General features: G+C 40.8%; 1 long non-coding RNA gene across 1 annotated transcript in view; it reads right to left on the reverse strand.

The window, feature by feature from the left end:
• Positions 1-14,361, reverse strand: part of LOC306912408 — a 330,734-nt gene extending 316,373 nt beyond the window's left edge. The window contains exon 1 of the long non-coding RNA XR_013788374.1: positions 14,306-14,361. This is a non-coding gene — a long non-coding RNA (uncharacterized lncRNA). The remainder of the gene's footprint in view (positions 1-14,305) is intronic.
• Positions 14,362-15,803: the final 1,442 nt, after the last annotated feature.

Genomic DNA, 15,803 nt, shown 5'->3' on the forward strand with positions numbered 1-15,803 from the left:
TATGAATTGCATTTACACAATGTTGTCTGAATTAAATCAGCTCTCCATAATTGACTATAATTTAATGATATGCGTCACTAAAAAACCGATAGATGTAGAAAATGAGTAGATTTTACTCATCGGTTGTATGTAGATGTTAATCACTGCCCCAATCAGTTCAACACGGTGCAGCTGTTGGAACTTCTAGCTGCTGGCCTGCTGCTTGTATCATTTCTTTTTTTCGTCTGGATTGATTGATTGATTGATTGAAGAATTTATTAACAGTTTGCAGAATTACAGTACATTTCAAGCACAAACTCAATACAAAGGCTGTTAACTGTGAGTGGACGACCCAATTAAGCATTACACTTGTTTCCAACAGGGTCCACCATGTTCAAATCATCAAAACATTTAGAGACGTACAAATAGACACTTCTATAGACAGAACAGGAATTCATCAAAAAAGAATTCATCAAAAAGGAGGTAAAAAGGGAAAAGAAAAATATACAGTGAGGGGAAAAAAAGGGGGGGGCGGGGGGGGGGGATTCACGTTCAGCTCCGTTAAATTGTTTGTTTTCCTTGGAGGAGCTGCGTTGGGTCCCCAAGTCGGCTCCGTGGCCGTACCTTGAGTTGGCTGTGTGGCCGTGACCATCTCTTGTGTTGTCCTTGCGTTGGGTCCCCAAGTTGGCTCAGTGGCCATACCTTGAGTTGGCTGTGTGGCCGCGACCGTCTCTTGTGTTGTCATTGCGTTCGTGTTTGAGGGATTCCGATTTTACAGGGGCCAGTTTCGAATTGCAGCCGTCCGTAGGTGCCCTTTGAGAGCGGTTTTGAAAGAGTCAAGGGATTCGCATGTCTTAATGACAGTTGGTAGGGCGTTCCACATTTTAGTGGCATAGGAGCGAAAAGAATTTAGTCCCTTGTTTGTGCCGAATCTGGGTTGTACATGGTTCGTTGCACTCCCTCTGGTGTTGTGGGTGTGGACTTCGTTAACATTAAGGAAGTATCTAGACAGGTACATGGGTATCTTGGTGGTGTATCGAATCTTGTGGACCAGACCCATTGCAAGATGCTGTACTCTGTCGTCGACCCTAAGCCATTCCAGCCTGTCGAAGTGGGCAGGGGTGAGGTGGGTTCGGGGGGCTAGATCAAGTAGGAGCCTGACCAGTTTGTTTTGGGAAGTCTGGAGCCTGGTTTTAAGGGCCTTTGAGGTGCTGTGGTACCAGGAGGTGCATGCATAGTCAAAGAAACCCTGTACAAGGGCTCCTGTTAAGGTCTTCAAGGTGTTTTTGTTGACCAGTGAGGAGATCCTGTAGAGGAATCTTGTTCTATGGTTGACTTTTTTGATTACGTTGGTGGCCATTTTATCACCGGAAAGATTAGCCTCCAGGATGGAACCTAGGTAGGTAATTTCATCTTTACGTGTGATAACAATGTCACCCACTCTAACCAAGAAGCCATTTGCCTTGCTGAGATTACTAATAGAGCCAAAGAGAATGGATTCAGTTTTTCCCAGGTGTAAAGATAGTTTGTTATCAGCGAGCCAGGTGCAGATTCTACCGAGTTCAGAGCTGAGGGCATTTTCAACCTGCAGTTTGTCCCTGTCCGAGACCAGCAGTGCTGAGTCATCTGCGAACAGGAACAAGTTGCAGTCACAGGCTGAAGTCATGTCGTTTACATATATTAGGAACAGTAGAGGCCCTAGTATGCTTCCTTGTGGAACGCCACAGCTCACTGGGAGGGGGGGGGACAGTGTTCCGTTCACTTCCACCATCTGTTCTCTCCCCTCCAGGTAGGATTGCATCCAGCTCACTGATGTGCTATCGAAACCAATTGCTTTTAGCTTGTTAACCAGTATGGAGTGGTTCACGGTGTAACTCTGGATAACTATAAACTTGGACCATTTTTCCCAAAGAAAGGTAAGATCTGTTTATTATAAGTTGCTGTAGCAGCTGAACATTGCTTTGTGTTACTGCAAGTTTAGTTTAGCCCTGGCTGAAACTGAAACATGTCGTCTGTCGTGTGATCCATGGATGGAACCCGTCTGCTCTGTCATGATTTGATGTGACTTCACTTCATGTATAACATTTATCCAGTGTGTGCATGTGACTGTGTGGTCCCTTGGTGAAAGTTATTGAGAACGCGTTAATTTCTGTCCTGTCACTTTGTTCATGGGTGTCAGATTTCAATCGAGCCTGCCAGGCAAACCCAGCTAAAACGCAACGTTAACAGGCCTTAATACGTTGCTTATCACAGTGGACTGGTCAGCAGCAGCTACACATACTAATATGCCCGCCTGAATGTGTGAATCACTTACCTTGTGCTGCTCGTTTTCAGAAGAATTAATCCAAGGTTTGTCATATTATGGTTTAAAGTAGGTAAACGTTAGCTGGTCAGTCAGTGTGTGCACTGTGCAGAGAGAACCAGCCTCTGCAGATTAAATTGATATGACCTGGATATGTCATATTGCATCTGACTGGCAAGATAATTAGTTATTTGGCAACACCTGTGTGAAATACCAATAGTATAATTTATAAAATGCTTTCATATATCGTACCGCTGTGTTTATTACCAATCTAAAAGTACCTGCGAAAACAACTTATTTTTTTCCCCCGCTGCGGGGGCTGCGGGGGGGGGGCCATGAGGATCATGAAAATAATTCGTCCCTGCCTTAATATGTAGTGTAAAACCCACCAATAAACCCAAATCCGACACGAATGTAATGTAATCAATCTATGGAGCGCGCATACAGTCTATATGGGAGCGCGCAGCTCACAACTGGATGATGAGGCTCTCTGATGCACGCAGACAGTCACTGTAGTCACAGCCAGATACAGCACAAATGAGAACATGTGTCCCGACCCAAAAACACTGAGTTAAACATTATAACATATGTGTCACGGTGCCACCGAAAAAAGCTTCCAATTATTTATTTTGCGTCGAGGAGCGCTGTCTGTACATTAATCGCCTCGACCAAAAACCCTCCCACAGTGAACTGAGTGAGCAGTGGAGGCTGATGTATTATTCGTCGTACAACGTGTTCCGTGCTCTCGTGCTGAAAATGCGCGCTGATCTACAAGCTCACAACCCGTCACGTCCGTGACACATTGTGAGCTTGTGGATCAGTTATTTTCAGCAAGCAGAAATATGCAGGCTGTGAGTGAGAGTCAGTGTCGGTGACATTCAGAAACTTTTGCCATCACAATAAAAGCATGCTCATATGCTTTTATTGTGATGGCAAAAGTTTCACAAGTTGGGGGTTCATTTTCCCAATAAAGACAAGCAAAGTGGAAAACTATTACACATTCAGTGGCATTTTCACATTGCAAAAGGGTGCAGGAAGGTTGGGCACAGGGCACCTACACATTGTGGGCACCTCAGTGTTGGCTATTTTTTTCCAAAATGTAAAAATATAAAATAAAATGAATAATGATGATGATAATAATATCATCAGTAGGCTCTCTTTACTCTTAAAAAAATAATGGAGTAAGAAAGAGTAAAGAGAGCATCAGCTGTCCAGCAGTCCAAATATTAAATTAAATTTCAGAATGGTAGACCTGAGGCCTACCAGGCCTGGGGCCTACCATTGCATAGTATGAACGGAATGTCTATGTTCACACTAGGCTTCTGTGTCAGCCTGGGCACACTTGAACTTCCATGTGCGGCCAAAGAAAGCTGTGTTTTGCGTAATTTCCAAGTTTTTAGACAGCTGGTGGATGGAAAAGTAGCTCCATCCACGCGTCAGAATGCAGCTGGGGCAAGCTTTTCCGGGAATCTGGCCGACGCGGCAATTTGCCGCGTGGGTGCGGAGCTTCATTTCCATCCACCAGCTGTCTAAAAACGTGGAAATGACGCAAAACACAGCTTCTTCTGTCCGCGCATGGAATCTAAAGACAAAGTGTGCTCAGACCCTGTGCGACCTAGAGGGCATCTGAGCATGTGCGGCACTACAAGTCTTACACTAAATGCCACAGACGAATAACAGTCTAAGTCCACACTATTGATCCATAATGTATAAATGATAGATAAGGGTTCAGGACAACGAGGTGGGAGGGGGTCAGAATGACATTTGGACTGTTTTTCGTCTGTGGTACTTAATGCGTTCGGGAAACCCAGCTTGCAGCAACGTGTAAATACAAAGTAACTGTTTATTTTTAAATTTGTGAAACTGTGACCTGAACTAGTTTATGTAGAAAGTTAACTTTCCTAACACTGCATTTAACATTATAGGCTAGCTGATGCCTTTTTAAAATGGGCATATATGCATTGCTAATCTACTTTCATTTTGCAGGACTCTGCTTGTGATTACACCCACCGCTCACATTCTTGTTCTTGGAGGTGACTCAGGTGAGTAATTATGAATTACATGCACTGCATTTAATTTCCTCAATTTGTAGACTCAAGTTGCAGCCTACCTATATCCATAGGTCCATAGCCCTAATGCCGTTGCTGCCATTGCATTAGATTAGAGCTATGGGGCTTTCGACCTAATGCAGAACAAAAATCACACCTGTGTGAAGTGAGGGGCGCTAATATATTAAAGTCTAACTCATGTTGATTTGGTTTGGTGATGTAAAACAAACGGTGCCAACACAAACATTAAATGCCATTAACAATAAAGAGACAATATGACGTAATGAGTTACATTATGATGTAAATTTTCCCTTCATTGTCAAACATTGAACTAAAGACTAACTAAAGGCTAGCGCCCCTCAATAATGTAATTCTAATTGAGTGTATAAATAAACCAAACTGACCCTTACTCGTCCATTTGATCTACAAGGGTCAATTTGCTTGCCAGCTTTCCATCATTTAGCTGGGGACCATCTGGAACCCCCATTATGATTGCATGGTGGCCACATAATAACACACAGGAAACACTGCTATGTATGTACCCTGTTATGTGTATATAATAGTATTGATTACACTGAATAAGTTCATCTAAATATCTCTTCAGGTGCAGTTTCCAGGATTCCAGGAGCAGGGTTCCTGGCTAAACTACTGACTGAATCATATCAATAGGTATGTATAATGTACATGCAATTCAGTGGTTCTCAAACCATTCCTGTCAAAGACCCCCACGTGAATGTACATTGGGCCGCAGACCCCCATCTAAAATAATGTTAAATTGGCTATTGTTGAAAAAAAAATTATAATAAAAGAAATGTGTGGAATAATGTAAAGTATATGTGGTTTACAGTACAGTTAGCTATCAGCATAAATGGAGTTCATAAAATGTTTAGGTGGATTCTTGCCTTTAAAAAACTAAGCGCAATATGTACAGTGCACTTGAAATATTTCATGCCTTAAAGATAGTTCCATTGTTTTGTCTTTCAGATCGTGGATGAGTTCCTGAGGATAACAACGCTGTCCCTTGAATCAACATTCATGTCCAAGCTCGACGAGTACACTCCTAGTCTAATGGACCTCTTCAACACCAAGGGTGGAGCCATGGGGGTGAAGTTACAGGCCATACTACTCACGGTATTGTTCAAATACTCTTTGAGTATTATATTTGCTATTTTATTTCATGCATTTTGTGATCAAACTACATACTGTATGAGATACGACTGTATGATGCAGGTTGGATTTAAACTTAATCTACAACCAGGATCATAGTAGCTTCTCGTACAAAGTGGAAACGGGGAAACACCTAGTCTGGCTAGACATGCCATTGGTCCGATATCTCAAACCCTCACCCTAACCTCCAACGGGCAGCACACCTAAACCTAACCTTAACCCTCTCCCAACCCTTAACGCACCCCTCACCAACCTTAATCCGGTCGTTTTAACGCACCCCGGCCTGCCCCTCACCAACCTTAATCCAGTCGGAACAATGCTATGTGTAACCAATGCTATGTGTAACCAATGCTATGTCTAACCAAAGTATGCCCCCCATAACGAAAGCGGCTCCAACGCACCTCAAGCCAAGTTCAGTCTGGTGCATCTCAGGAGCGGGACTGGTAAGTGTAGAAGAAGGAAGGCACTGGTGCAAACTCTGACAATTAGAGCCTGTTTTAATAACATGGTTGCGTGGAAATGATGTGACTTTTCAAGGTCAATACATAGGACCAGTGCCTTCCTTCTTCCTAACAAAAGTTGCCTACCAGTACATATAAAGCTCCCTGCTTAACATATTCACGTTTTGTTTGTTTAATCCAGGGGTGCCCTAAAGGTAGATCGGCTGTGCAGGTAGATCACATGGCATGCCCTAAAAATATATTATTGAGGGGCGCTATATGCAGGTTTAATGTTTGTCTTTCATAAGAGAATGTTGCTGTCAGCTCAAACCCAAAATGCAATACATATTTTTTCAAGTATTGTATCACAAATGTCAGTAGCATTACAAAATTATATGCAAGAAAACCTTACCAATTCAAAATGTTCCCTCTGTATTTCCCATTCCAAGTGCGTTAGTCTTATATGTAACGCAAACGTCACTATTCCAAATCCCACTCGGGACATTGTTTAACTATTTTCAGCAATTGGATAACATTTTCTTTGGTGGGTAGATCTACTTCAGCTTGTCATTTTGAATGTATAGCTCTCAAATCAAAAAAGGGCGGGCACCTCTGGAACTTTAATCCATACAGTACGCAAGATGTAGTGGTTGTAGGAGGTGTAGGTGTAGGCTCATGTGCTATACATTATTTACTGGGAACAATGACCTCCTGAAGTCAGCTGGTGTCTTAGAAAACTGACAGGAAGTGTTTTCATTGGACACAGTGACATATTACCTGAATGATTTTGATAGGGGTTTCCTTATAAGCCTGATATGTTAAGAAGATGCACTTTTAGTTTGCATCAGTGTTTACAACAACTTTAGATCGGTGGACAATTTTTGCATTATGAACTTGAATCTTTGTTTCCTTTTGTAATTTCAGTCTCCAAGCAACCCTGACATCAACAAGACCAGAGAGGTCATCATTCGCTGCTTGATGGTTTATCTGGGAGAAGACACTGGACTACTTTTGAAAGTGTATGATGTAAGTCGAAGTGCATCTTAAAATATAGCAGGTGACTGCTGTCAGACCTCCCATTAGTAACTGTGCATAATATAGTAAATTGATTCATCCCTGCAATTCTTGACAAACTGAGTTTTGTAAAGTTATACTGTATAGTTTACATCCTTTGTGTGTTTAAAGGTTTTGTTTTCAGTACTACTGAAATAAGAGTGTTTAAATGCTCATCCTCGTTTAAAGTCTATATAATTATTTAGCCCCACGAATGTCAGAGTTCCTCCAGACCTTTTACAATAAGGAGCAATGTTGATCCTGCTGTGGATGATTCAAGCATCAGGAATGAGAAGTACCATATAGAGACTGGTTGACAGGTGACCAGCCTGAGGGTGAAGTACCATATAGAGACTGGTTGACAGGTGACCAGCCTGAGGGTGAAGTACCATATAGAGACTGGTTGATAGGTGACCAGCCTGAGGGTGAAGTACCATATAGAGACTGGTTGACAGGTGGCCAGCCTGAGGGTGAAGTACCATATAGAGACTGGTTGACAGGTGACCAGCCTGAGGGTGAAGTACCATATAGAGACTGGTTGACAGGTGACCAGCCTGAGGGTGAAAGTAGAGTAAGATATTCATCAATACACAGGTGGCAGGAAAAAATAATGTATTTTATCTAGAATTTTGACTCGGTTTATCCATGGTGTCACTGAATTGTTGAACTGATGTGATGTTTTTATATAACAAACATTTTTAAAAAATAGTAACACTCGTTACTGGGTTACACAATAGTAACCCACATTGTGGGTTTGCGAATTGACTATTTTTGCATAAGAAATTGTATAAAGAACCCTTTTAAGTGACATTATGCTTTTGCACATTATACAAAATAATAAAGGATGTAAATATTGCTTTATTTGAAATGGCAATGACAGGCCCAGGATTTCATGTCCAAAGTGTTGGCACCATTTTGGGAGATGTTCCATTATAACTTTCCCCTCTTTGCGGGGCACGGTGGCACAGTTGGTAGCTGTTGCCTCACAGCTAGAAGGTCCTGGGTTCGATTCCCATACCCGAGGCGGGGTTGGCGAAAGGGCCTTTCTGTGTGGAGTTTGCATGTTCTCCCCGTGTCCCCTAGGGTAGGTACCCTCACAAAAACATGCAGTAATCCTGGTCTCTAAACTGCCTCCCCCTGGCCAGCCGGGGCGCCTGATGGAGGGGAAAGGAACTGGTTGGAATAACGTGTTCCTTTCACGCGCTACATCCAACCAGGGAAACTCCCCCCTGTCAGGTGAAAAGGAGCAACTTGGACACTCGGGCATGAAGGAAGCATGAGTTCAAGTCCGTTGCTCTCCCCATGTCCCCCATATATGTATGGGGACTAGGTTGGCGGACGGTGTGTAGAGCCCAGGATCACATTAGATAATTGACACAGGGGTGAAAAATGGGTTACAAAATTGTGGGATAAAAAATATTAAAAAAATTATAATAATAATAACTTTCCCCTCTTTGACTGTCTGACAATTTCAGCATGCTGATGACCCTGTGGCAGAAGACCTTGATCTTACCAAGATGACCATCTACAGCATCAGAGCTACCTCCGAGGGTCCAAGTGACGTTGGAATTGTCATAGATGGCATCAAAGTAGTGTGTAATGTGGGCAACTTTGCAAGGGCATGTGCCATACTCCTTGGATTGACATACGTTGTCAATTTGGCATATCCCAAAGAGCTCAAATATACATTTGAGTTCTTCCAGAAAGTCCTGCTGGAGCTCGATTCCCTAAAGCTGACCCCAAAGGTGCACAGCCTTAAAAGAAAAATAGTTTAAGAAGCCCTATGTTCCCTCATGGGGTTTGGGTTAGTGTTAACGTAAATAACCTGGCTCAGGGAACATATATACTGTATGTGCCATTAAGGAAATTACTGTATCACATGGTGACTTAAATATTTTAGTTTTCTGGAGGTGGTGGTTCTACGAAATCTAAATATCTTCTAATTAAGCATACTCACTTGGGGTAGTGGCATCATATTTTGATTTAATATTGGGACAGGCTTTTGCACCTTGTCTGAAAACACATGAGTGTTTTAGATCTTTTTTTATTACATGCCCAGGTTCTCCCGTTAATTTGCATTTTATTTGTTTTATATATGTATATTTTGTTTTCTTGAAAATGTCTGCCTCTTTAACAGGTCAAATGTGTGTGTGTGTGTGTGTGTGTGTGTGTGTGTGTGTGTGTGTGTGTGTGTGTGTGTTTATTGTACCAAGTTGTATTATTTTTTGTTAAATATGTCTATGCCCCTTCAACAGATCAAATCGTGTGTGTGTGTGTGTGTGTGTGTGTGTGTGTGTGTGTGTGTGTGTGTGTGTGTGTGTGTGGGGGGGGGTTATTGTACCAAGTTGTAATATTTTTTGTTGAATATGTCTGCCTCTCAACAGATCAAATCGTGTGTGAGTGATGGTTTTATTGTACCAAGTTTATTATTTTTTGTTTTTTGTTGAATGTCTGCCTCTTCAACAGGTCAAATTGTGTGTGTGTGTGTGTGTGTGTGTGTGTGTGTGTGTGTGTGTGTGTGTGTGTGTGTGTGTGTGTGTGTGTGTGTGTGTGTGTGTGTGTGTGTGTGTGTGTGTGTGTGAGATTTTATTGTGCCAAGTTTATTATTTTAATTTTTTAGTTGAATGTCTGTGCCTCTTCAACAGGTCAAATCAAATCGTGTGTGTGACCATGTTTATAATGTATAATGTATACATTGTTTATTTGAGTAAACTGCAGTGTTGAACACATTTACAATTGTATTCTTATTCATCTGTTCTCTTGTTTAAACCTGAGTTTTAATATTGACATCAAATTACTTTATTTTTAATATTTATTTATTAATGTTCTGTCATTTGTTTGTTAGAAATTGATTATTTTTACTCATCATTTCTTTGAAATTGATTTATTTTTACTTACTATTTCCTTGAAATACTGAAATACTAATTGTGTGATTATAATTGATCTACATTTATAATGTTTTTCTTTGAAATTGATTGTTTTAATTGATATCACATTACTTTAAATCTATTATTATGAATGTCACTTTTGTTACCATAGTTTATATATGTATAATCTGCTCAATAAATCGAGTAGATATAAAATATGGTAACAAAAGTGACATTCATAAAATATTTAAAGTAATGTGATATCAATTAAAACAATACATTTCAAAGAAAAATATTATAAATGTAAATCAATTATAATCACACAATTAGTAAAAAATACTCAATTTCAAGGAAATAGTAAGTAAAAATAAATCAATTTCAAAGAAATGATGAGTAAAAAATAATCAATTTCTAACAAATAATTAGTAAATGTTAATCAATTTAAATCAAATAATGAGTAAAAAATAATCAATTTTAAACAAATAATTAGTAAATTGAAATCAATTTCAAAGAAATGATGAGTAAAAAATAATCAATTTCTAACAAATAATTAGTAAATGTTGATCAATTTAAATCAAATAATGAGTAAAGAATAATCAATTTTAAACAAATAATTATTAAATTGAAATCAATTTCAAAGAAATGATGAGTAAAAGATAATCAATTTCTAACAAATAATTAGTAAATGTTAATCAATTTCAATCAAATAATGAGTAGAAAATAATCAATTTCTAACAAATAATTAGTAAATGTTAATCAATTTCAATCCAATAATGAGTAAAAGATAATCAATTTTAAACAAATAATTAGTCAATTTAAATCAATTTCAAAGAAATGATGAGTAAAAAATAATCAATTTCTAACAAATAATTAGTAAATGTTAATCAATTTCAATCAAATAATGAGTAGAAAATAATCAATTTCTATCAGAATCCAGTCAAATTATGAGTAGAAAATAATCAATTTCAAAGAATAATATCTACAAATATCTAGTAAATATAACTCATTTTTCAGAGCTTGAATTCTATTCAATGTTATTAGATGTCACACTGTTGCCACAATTTAATTGAGTAAAACCTAGTCAGAATTTTTACAGTGTGTCCCCTGTCATTGGTGTATGAATATGAATGTGTGTGTGAATGGGTGAATGTAATGCACAATCTATGTAAAGACCTTTGGATGAAAGCGCTATACAGTATACACTAAATGTCCAAATCATGATGCAGAGAGGTTGTTTTCATGGTGTGACCTATGGGTATTGGTGAAGTGGGCTGCTATAGCGCCACCATATGTCCGATTTGAATACCCTGGACTGTCAGACTTACCGACCGACCGTCAGACTACCAACCGACCGTCGGACTTACCGACCGACCGTCGGACTTACCGACCGACCGTCGGACTTACCGACCGACCGTCGGACTTACCGACCGACCGTCGGACTTACCGACCGATGCGGCGGTCGGGTAAAATGTATTTCGCCCTTGCTGCACAGATGGACAGGAGAGAAACGAGACACACGCACACACACAGGGATTTGATTTGAGCTTCATAGCCTCCTACGTAACAATATTGAAAAATAATCCGTCACCTATAGCACAGGACAAATTGCGTCATTATAACACCATTTCATCATAAAGTCATGAACGTTGCTCATTCCCTTAAATGATCTGTAATCAATCCACACTCTGGCCTCTTCCAAATTGGAAGTGCTTCGTTCATGTCCTGCACCATCATATTTTATTTCTCCTACTACTTTTAAATGCACAGTTTAGCCTCTCACACTATTAGATTCAACAAACCATTTCCCATTTCAGAGAGAGAGAGAGAGAGAGAGAGAGAGAGAGAGAGAGAGAGAGAGAGAGAGAGAGAGAGAGAGAGAGAGAGAGAGAGAGAGAGAGAGAGAGAGAGAGAGAGAGAGAGAGAGAGAGAGAGAGAGAGAGAGACTGGTTGGCTGTGACTGGCTGGCTGACTGAGACTGAGGGTGTATTCTCTCTCTCTCTCTCTCTCTCTCTCTCTGTCTTTCCTCTGCTCTCCGTCACAGTGGATGACAGGAGGGATAGCGAGATGAGAACAAGAACAGTGGAGGAGAGAGAGAGGAAAGCAGACGTGCATGCATGCACACAAACGCACGCACGCACACACACACGCGCACGCGCACGCACACACACACACACACACGCACACGCACACGTGCATGCACACACTTTATATTATATACTTGCGGGGACATTAAACATCTGGATGGCGTCTTCAACTCCAGCCCTAAGGCGTCGGCCATGCAGTGTCATGCAGGCACAGACATTGTGTGCCCGAAACAAGTGTGCCTCAATAACAACAAGACGTCCACAGACAACATGAATACAAGTGTGCCTCAATAACAACAAGACGTCCACAGACAACATCAATACAAGTGTGCCTCAATAACAACAAGACGTCCACAGACAACATCAATACAAGTGTGCCTCAATAACAACAAGACGTCCACAGACAACATCAATACAAGTGTGCCTCAATAACAACAAGACGTCCACAGACAACATCAATACAAGTGTGCCTCAATAACAACAAGACGTCCACAGACAACATCAATAAACAAGTGTGCCTCAATAACAACAAGACGTCCACAGACAACATCAATAAACAAGTGTGCCTCAATAACAACAAGACGTCCACAGACAACATCAATAAACAAGTGTGCCTCAATAACAACAAGACGTCCACAGACAACATCAATAAACAAGTGTGCCTCAATAACAACAAGACGTCCACAGACAACATCAATAAACAAGTGTGCCTCAATAACAACAAGACGTCCACAGACAACATCAATAAACAAGTGTGCCTCAATAACAACAACACGTCCACAGACAACATCAATAAACAAGTGTGCCTCAATAACAACAAGACGTCCACAGACAACATCAATAAACAAGTGTGCCTCAATAACAACAAGACGTCCACAGACAACATCAATACAAGTGTGCCTCAATAACAACAAGACGTCCACAGACAACATCAATACAAGTGTGCCTCAATAACAACAAGACGTCCACAGACAACATCAATACAAGTGTATGTTGTGGCCGACAGCAGTGGTGTAACGCAGTGGTTCCCAAACCTTTTCATGTCAAGGACCCCCAAATTGACACTAATTATCCCGCAGACCACCATTTGAAAAGATATGCCTGCAGGGACCCCCATATGAGAGAAGATATTCCACGGCTCTAGCAGTGATTCTCAACCCGTTTAATTTCAAGGACCCCCAGTTTTACATGCTTTTAGTCTACGGACCCCCATTTAATGGCATTTCTATCTCTGGGACCTGAGAGGCTGATGTAACAGGAGTGAATGAGGGTGATGTAACAGGAGTGAATGAGGGTGATGTAACAGGAGTGAATTATGCTGATGTAACAGGAGTGAATGAGGCTGATGTAACAGGAGTGAACGAGGCTGATGTAACAGGAGTGAATGAGGCTGATGTAACAGGAGTGAACGAGGCTGATGTAACAGGAGTGAATGAGGCTGATGTAACAGGAGTGAACGAGGCTGATGTAACGAGTGAATGAGGCTGATGTAACAGGAGTGAACGAGGCTGTTGTAACAGGAGTGAACGAGGCTGATGTAACGAGTGAATGAGGCTGCTGTAAAAGCACATTACAATTCAAGCTGATTCAATATATGGCTGCAGTCTTGAATCAGGATTGGAATCATCTTTATTGTCTTGCACGTGCAAACCTGTGGGTTCTGTTCTTGTTTTAGTGCTAGCTAGCTCCATATATAGTTTATGTAAGGGGATAATATCTGGCTAGGTGGTCGTTGTCAGAGATAATTCACCGACAGGGAGTTTAACCACCGAGGCGAAGCCGAGGTTGTTAAACTCCCTGAAGGTGAACAAAGGAACAATGACCACCTAGCCAGATATTATCCCGCTTATTACATGACTACCTAACATAAATTGACCCAATTAAAACACAACAAAAAAAGTATTCCATAAGTTTGCACTGGCTGCGTCTGGCCAGCTCCAGGGCTGGAGCACTGTCGGAAAACAAGGAAGTGAGTTGATCAAATAGAATCCATTTTTCGGGTCCTGCTTTGTCTATTTCTCGCTCAAATGTTTTCAAAAACCTTTTGAGAGCAATGTTTAGCTGCAAATGACACTGTCTGTATGTTTACAGTACATGGCTGTCATGTTGGAAACGGCAGTAAATCAAACGGGGCGAAAGCCGCGCAGCTGGTGCTCAGAGGGTTTGATTAGGCAGAGGTCTGTTATAGAGCGGAGCGGTCATTATCAAGACATAACTCACCGCTGAATTCATCGATTGACCAATCAGAATCAAGCATTCAACCAAGCCATGTAATACGTTTATTTAAAATATGGATAAAAGGTGGTTCAAATCATTGTGAGGCTGTATTTGCTGCAGTGGGTACCCCCTGGAAGCTCCCCTTAACCCATTTTGGGCGGGAACCCCTTTTGGTGTTAGCATTATGTTATGCTTTAGCTATTGAAAAATAGCAGATCTACAAGCTCATAGCGCGCCACCGAGTGGCGCGCTACGAGCTTGTAGGTCTGCTATTTTCGAAAAATCGAAGAACGACTGACACGGAAACATAGCTTTTTCAGAAAACTGTCAGGATGTAGAAGACATTTGTGACCAGATTTGACTGAGAGACTGCCATCGCGCACATTCCAGCTTTTCACCAGAGGAGAAAAATGAGTTAATAGCACAGGCAGACTCTTCACATACTAGAGCATGTCTGAAATAAGTGTCAGAGCTGAAATCGACATGTAAATATGAAATAAATGCTTAAACATGTAGCTAGGTGTAATGTTAGAGACCACAGAAGTGAACCTTTCAAGCCTGTTTTCTGCAAGACATTACTCTATAAGCCATATCTCCAAAACTGGTGGGTCAAACTGAACAACCAATATGTCAATTTGAAGCTATGATTCCCTGCTTTCATATGACATGAAAAAACAAAAATTCAAAAAAATCCAATGGCAGTCCCTCAGTCAAATGTGGTCACATTTTTAGAATCTGATATCAGGTCAAAATGGGTTAAAGAGCCCTGCTGGGGGCCCCCCTTAAAGAACCCTGCTGGGGGCCCCCCTTAAAGAACCCTGCTGGGGGCCCCCCGACCCCTCCCCGGACCGGACCCCCTACTTTGAGAAGCACTTTTAGGTTACGTGGTTCAACAAGCTGACGCCGTTGGTTTGAAAAAGAACATCTCATGTCAGACATCCATTTAACACAAAGTGGAACCAAAGTGTATCTATTCCAACAGCTGTAGAAAATGTCTGGCCAAACAGCTCTTTTCTCCAGGCCAAAAAACCACACCGACTTAGAGTTTATTGGACCCCTCTTGGAGTGGCAACTTGACATATTAGGAGAGAGGAGAGGCACATTGTAGTTTTTAAATTTACTGGCACTGCATTGTGGAAAAGTACATTTACTACTACTACTGTACGTACAATTTGGTGGTACTTTTACTTTACTTGGGTATTTCCATTTTTTAGGGGCGCTATCCCCTCCTATATATATATAGGTTTAATGTTTGTGTTTATGTAGTTCAATGTTTGTTTCAAAAACGCCATTGACAATGAAGATAAATTAATGTTTGTTCTTATATAGTTCAATGTTTGTTTTAAAAACTCCATTGACAATGCAGGGAAAATGTACGTCATCTTGTCCCCTAACACAAACATGAAATGCCATTAACAATACAGATCATTTAATGTTTGTGTTTATGTAGTTCAATGTTTGTTTTAAAAACGCCATTGACAATGCAGGGAAAATGTACGTCATCTTGTCCACTAACACAAACATGAAATTACATTAACAATACAGATCATTTAATGTTTGTTTTGACACCATTTTGTTTTACATCACCTAATCCAGTGGTTCCCAAAGTGGGGTCCGGGGAGTCCTAGAGTTCCAGGGGGTTAGAG

The sequence above is a fragment of the Electrona antarctica genome (genome assembly GCF_951216825.1).
Source record: "Electrona antarctica genome assembly, chromosome: 19".
NCBI lineage: Eukaryota > Metazoa > Chordata > Actinopteri > Myctophiformes > Myctophidae > Electrona > Electrona antarctica.